This window comes from Sebastes umbrosus, assembly GCF_015220745.1.
Source record: "Sebastes umbrosus isolate fSebUmb1 chromosome 24 unlocalized genomic scaffold, fSebUmb1.pri SUPER_24_unloc_1, whole genome shotgun sequence".
Classification (NCBI taxonomy): Eukaryota; Metazoa; Chordata; class Actinopteri; order Perciformes; family Sebastidae; genus Sebastes; species Sebastes umbrosus.
Genome location: NW_023618437.1, coordinates 138,940 through 146,515, shown reverse-complemented (window position 1 = coordinate 146,515; position 7,576 = coordinate 138,940).

Here is a 7,576-nt window from a genome sequence, read left to right as displayed (position 1 = left end):
GTCATCACTTCCTGTCAGCAGCGTTTCTTCCTCCTCCTCTTCCTCTTCTTCATCATCAGCTGTTGTTTGGCGTTGCTGCAGCTGCTTCCTGTCTCATGTGACGCCACGTGTTGGACGGACCTCCTCCAGAGTCCAGGTCCACAGTTTCCTTCAACATGTCATGTCAGTGGTTTTTGGCTCTGCGGCTGCTTTCCCAGCATGCACGTGTGAAGCCGGCAGATGTGTTGTGATGCGGGTGTGTGTGTGTTACTGAGGTTTCGGTCCACGTGCTCAGAGCAGCTCGTGAAACCGGAGCGTCCTCGCTGCTGCTGGAACACACACACGCACACACACACGCACACACACACACACACACACACACACACACACACACACACACACACACACACACGCACGCACGCACGCACGCACGCGCACGCACGCACGCACACACACACACGCACACACAGACACACGCACACACACACGTTCCTCTCTGTGTTCATTAACTGTGTTTCTGGCTCAACGCCTCGTCCTGTAAAACTGAACCCCCCCCCCCCACATCAGAGGGCTCGGACTAATTAAAGAAACATATGCTCCCACTGCGCTATGCTAACGAGGCTAACGAGGGTAACGAGGGTAACGAGCCAATCAGCAGCTCAACACAAAAACAAACATCTGGCGTCCAATTAAAGCTCAACGTTACTGGAAAACACATCTACCTATTATCATCAGGTCAACTTTAACAGAACCACTAGAACCAGAACCACTAGAACCACTAGAACCAGCAGAACCAGAACCACTAGAACCACTAGAACCACTAGAACCAGCAGAACCACCAGAACCAGAACCACTATAACCAGAACCACTGGAACCACTAGAACCAGAACCACTAGAACCATTAGAACCATTAGAACCACCAGAACCAGCAGAACCAGCAGAAAGAGTGAGCCCTTGTCAGCTGAGTGTGAACACAGTGAAACAAAGCAGCTGTTGTTAGAGAGCCAGCAGGCAGCAGCTCAACACACAGTCCTTCACAATAAAACACACAGCCCTTCACAATAAAAGCCTCCACTGAAGCTAAACTACCAGCGTCTGTCAGCTTTAATAATGAGACATGTTTAGAGGTTTAGAGACGAACCAGCGCCTCTTCTCTCAGCTGATTGGTCCAGCTGTGAACAGGAAGCTCTTAAACTAATCAAACGTCTGCCGGCGGCGGCGGCGTGGGTTCGGCGTGCCAGAGCCCCCCGGGGCCCCCCCGGGGCCACCTGCATCACATCACCGAGCCGGAGGAGGAAACCCAGCGGCGCTGACAGAACCTCCGTTATTCTGTCAGAGAACGGAGAAAAGAGAACAGAGAAGCCTTTGTCTGTTTGAAGCTGAACTATTATTACTATTATCACGATTATATCACTAATATAGCACTATTATATCACTAATATATCACTATTAGATCACTAATATATCACTAATATAGCACTATTATATCACTAATATAGCACTAATATAGCACTATTATATCACTAATATATCACTAATATAGCACTATTATAGCACTAATATAGCACTATTATATCACTAAGATATCACTATTATATCACTAATATATCACTATTATATCACTAATATAGCTCTAATATATCACTATTCTATCACATCACTAATATATCACTATTATATCACTAAGATATCACTACTATATCACTATTATATCACTAATATATCACTATTATATCACTAATATATCACTATTATATCACTAAGATATCACTAATATATCACTATTATATCAGTGATATATCACTATTATATCACTAATATATCACTAATATATCACTATTAGATCACTAATATATCACTAATATAGCACTATTATATCACTAATATAGCACTATTATATCACTAATATATCACTAATATAGCACTATTATATCACTAATATAGCACTAATATAGCACTATTATATCACTAATATATCACTAATATAGCACTATTATAGCACTAATATAGCACTAATATAGCACTATTATATCACTAAGATATCACTATTATATCACTAATATATCACTATTATATCACTAATATAGCTCTAATATATCACTAATATATCACTATTACATCACTAATATATCACTATTATATCACTAAGATATCACTATTATATCACTATTATATCACTAATATATCACTATTATATCACTAATAGATCACTATTATATCACTATCATATCACTAATATATCACTAATAGATCACTATTATATCACTATCATATCACTAATATATCACTATTATATCACTAATATATCACTATCATATCACTATTATATCACTAATATATCACTATCATATCACTAATATATCACTATTATATCACTAATAGATCACTATTATATCACTATTATAGCACTAATATATCACTATTATAGCACTAATATATCACTATTATAGCACTAATAGATCACTATTATATCACTATCATATCACTAATATATCACTATTATATCACTATCATATCACTAATATATCACTATTATATCACTAATAGATCACTAATATATCACTATCATACCACTAATATAGCACTAATATATCACTATTATAGCACTAATAGATCACTATTATATCACTATCATATCACTAATATATCACTATTATAGCACTAATATATCACTATTATATCACTAATAGATCACTAATATATCACTATTATATCACTATCATATGACTAATATATCACTATCATATCACCAATATATCACTATTATAGCACTAATATATCACTATTATATCACTAATAGATCACTAATATATCACTATTATATCACTAATATAGCACTAATATATCACTATTATAGCACTAATATATCACTATTATATCACTATTATATCACTAATATATCACTATTATATCACTAATATATCACTATTATATCACTATTATAGCACTAATAGATCACTAATATATCACTATTATATCACTAATATATCACTATTATAGCACTAATAGATCACTAATATATCACTATTATATCACTATCATATCACTATTATAGCACTAATATATCACTATTATATCACTATCATATCACTATCATAGCACTAATATATCACTATTATAGCACTATTATATCACTATCATATCACTAATATATCACTATTATATCACTATTATATCACTAATATATCACTATTATAGCACCAATATATCACTATTATATCACTATCATATCACTAATATATCACTATTATAGCGCTAATATATCACTCTTATAGCACTAATATATCATTATTATATCACTAATATATCACTATTATATCACTAATATATCACTATTATATCACTAATATAACACTATTATATCACTAATATAACACTAATATATCACTAATATAACACAATAATAACACAGTCCAGCTGCTGGTCTAGTTTCATGGTTTGTTTTACTTCCTGTTTTACATAAAACTCTATAAATGAAATGAAAGCGCGTCGGTCTGATGAAGACGTTTAAACTTTTACATTTCATGTGATATTAGAGAACCCTGAGAGACGGTTCCGTCCAGAACGCCTCGTTGAGTGCTGAGTTCTCCCCCCCCCCCACCAGTCACCGGGTTGTCCAGACATCATGATCTGTTGTCAGAAGGCATTGTGGGAAATGTAGGAAAGCCCAGAGTGATGATGTCATCAGTAAATACCTGCTGATGGTCGCTGGGAGGATTCGTCATCGCCGTCGTGGACCGCAGAGCGACAGGAAACCATCTGGAACAGACAGAAAACAAACTGGATCCTCTTGGACTGGTTTCACCGCAGTGCCGACGACAACGCCAAGACCAACACCGATGCTGACGACAACGCCAACCAAAGCAATCCTGTGGAGTCATCACTCAGCCTTGAAGGAGTGAAGAGTGTCTGATGTTCCAGCCGGTGATTCTTCATGAGGTGATTTAACTGTCAGCAGACGGAGGACTGGTTCTCCTGCAGCTTTAAACACACACATATATATATATATATTTATAATATTATTATTATTATTATTATTATTATTATTTATGGACCACCTGATGGCTGCAGAAACCAAATACAGAAACTGTGAAAAACTAATGAATGTCTCTCACGCCCTAAAGCATCCTCTGCATCATGAACTGAGTTCAACACTAAAGGAGAAACATGAAGAAGGACCAAGTCCAGGACCGAGTCCAGGACCCAGGACCGAGTCCAGGACCGAGTCCAGGACCGAGTCCAGGACCGAGTCCAGGACACAGGACCGAGTCCAGGACCGAGTCCAGGACCGAGTCCAGGACCGAGTCCAGGACCTGCAGCGAGTCTTTCCCTCCAGCACGGTGGAAAAACCCCAAAATAGATTCAGATTTTCACACTCTGACACAAACCGGCTGAAACTAACTTTCCCAACGGCCCTCCGTGGAAACATCCTCGTCATCATCATCATCATCATCATCATCATCATCATCATCGTCATCATCATCATCATCATCTTCGTCGCTATGGAAACAAACAGTGACTGAGAGGAGGCGCAGGATGAGAGGCTGAAAGCTCAGGTTCTATGTTTGCTGTTGAAGGTGAGCAGAGTTCAGCTGTTACACAACGAACAACCACATGATGAAGATTTACTCTTTTCTTCGTCTGTCCACACCAACGTCTTCATCACTCACAACACAGCTCAGATAAAAACACTAAATTATGACTCAATTAATCCAAAAATCACAAAAACATTTAAATAAATAAACATTAGAAAAACATTTAAATGCATCATAAATTAATAGATATTAATAAATACTGAACATTTGTTTCTTAAATGCTCAAAAAAATCCAAGAATACATTTTATAATACTTTTAAGATATTAAATAATATTATATAATAATAATAAATTAAAACAATCTCAAAATAATTATAAAAACATGTAAAATATAAAATGTCAGTTTTTTCTTGTTTACAATATTTAAAACTGATACTGACTATTATCAAATACAAGAAACAATTATGTAATATAATAATACAAATATAATAATCAAATAAATTAATAGACTGACATTTTTTAAAAGAAAATAAAAAAAATGAAAAAGGTAAATATGATATTTATGTTTGTTTTTAAATCATAAAACAACTAAATGATCACACCCTGATATAGTTATAGTTATATAAACATGTAAAATCTAAAACATATTTTTTTCTTGTTTAAATATTTTTAAAATTAAAATAGTTAAATCAGTTAATGTCAAATAAAAGTTAATAAAGTCAATAAAACAAGAATTCATGAAAAATAATACAATTAAGAAAATATCCCAGAAAATGTTAATATATATTTCACATGTTGTTATAATGATAAAGACTTTATAATAATAATAATAATAATAATAATAATAACAATAATAATAATAATCATGTAAAGTCAAAAATAAAATCTTTTAAAAAAAGATTGTAAAGAAAGATTGAGAAGAAAAGGAGAGAGAGAGAGAAACAGACTGAAGATGATGAAGATGATGAAGAGCGACCTCGGCCTCACACCTGAAACCCTGTCACCTGTCTGTCATCAGGTCGTCATGACGACGGGTTTGACTGACAGCTGGAAGACGTGAACTCGGTCACGTCTGTCAGTAGGAACCTTCCAGGTGTCAGACCAGAGACGCTGAGGGTTTCTAATAACTACTACTACTACTAGTACTACTACTAGTACTACTACTACTAGTACTACTACTACTACTACTACTACTACTACTAGTACTACTACTACTGCTACTAGTACTACTACTGCTACTACTACTACTACTAGTACTACTACTAGTACTACTACTACTACTACTACTACTACTACTACTACTACTACTAGTACTACTACTACTGCTACTAGTACTACTACTGCTACTACTACTACTACTACTACTACTACTACTACCACTAGTACTACTGTACTACTACTACTACTACTACTACTACTAGTACTACTACTACTACTACTGCTACTAGTACTACTACTGCTACTACTACTACTACTACTACTACTACTACCACTAGTACTACTGTACTACTACTACTACTACTACTACTGCTACTACTGCTACTACAACTACTACTACTACTACTACTACTACTACTACTACTACTACTACTACTACCACTAGTACTACTGTACTACTACTACTACTACTACTACTGCTACTACTGCTACTACAACTACTACTACTACTACTATTACTACTACTACTAGTAATACTACTACTACTACTACTACTACTACTACTACTACTACTACTACTAGTACTACTACTACTACTACTAGTACTACTACCGCTACTACTACTACTACTACTACTACTACCACTAGTACTACTGTACTACTACTACTACTACTACTGCTACTACTGCTACTACAACTGATACTACTACTGATACTACTACCACTACTACTACTACTGTTACTACTACTACTACTACTACTACAACTACTACTACTACTACTACTACTACTACTGATACTGATACTACTACTACTACTACTACTACCACTACTACAACTACTACTACTACTACTACAACTACTACTGTTACTACTACTACTACTACTACTACTACTGCTGCTACTACTACTGATACTGATACTACTACTACTACTACTACTACCACTACTACTACTACTACTACTACTAGTACTACTACTACTGCTACTAGTACTAATACTACTACTACTACTACTAGTACTACTACTACTGCTACTACTACTACTACTACTGCTACTACTACTACTAGTACTACTACTACTGCTACTAGTACTACTACTAGTACTACTGCTAAATAAACATGTCAGTCGGTGATAGTGTAAAAAATAAGTTGATTTTATTTTAGAAAACGTGACGCAGTGACACATCGTAGTTGTAGTTCTAGTCTCTAATGAACAGCATAGAAAACACAGTAGAAACACAAACAGAGAGAATCAGCCGGGTTATTATGGGATGGACCGCCGGCGAGTCGCTGGGACACGTTGAATACAAACAAACAGAATCTAATATATAATATATAATCTATATCTAACAGAGAGCTTTAACCTGCAGACCAGATCCTGCTTTAAGAAACAGACTAAGACAACTCATTACAACTCTAAATCTATTCACTGATACTTTAAATACTTTACTGATCCTCTTCTCTTCAGCTCCAAACAGAGTCCTGAACGTCTTCTATCACTTCTGAAACAACCTACGGCTACACGTTCTACACATCCGTCAACACTCCAGCATACGTTGAGAAATGTAAACATTGGTGTTCGATCAGCAGCTGATCGGTGGATTAATGATCCGAGTGGTCGTCGTGGTCGTCGTCAAGGGCTCCGAGAGTCTACGCATCAGATCCCAGAGCAGCTAACGGAGCGGCGAAGGCACTGACGGGGACGAGCGCAGGGAACCACACCGACGACAGGAAGTAACCGTCACCACCGGTGACAGGAAGTAACCGTCACCACCGGTGACAGGAAGTAACCGTCACCACCAGTGACAGGAAGTAACCATCACCACCGGTGACAGGAAGTAACCATCACCACCAGTGACAGGAAGTTGGCTGGGACGCCAACAGAAGTCGTTGAGTTGAAGT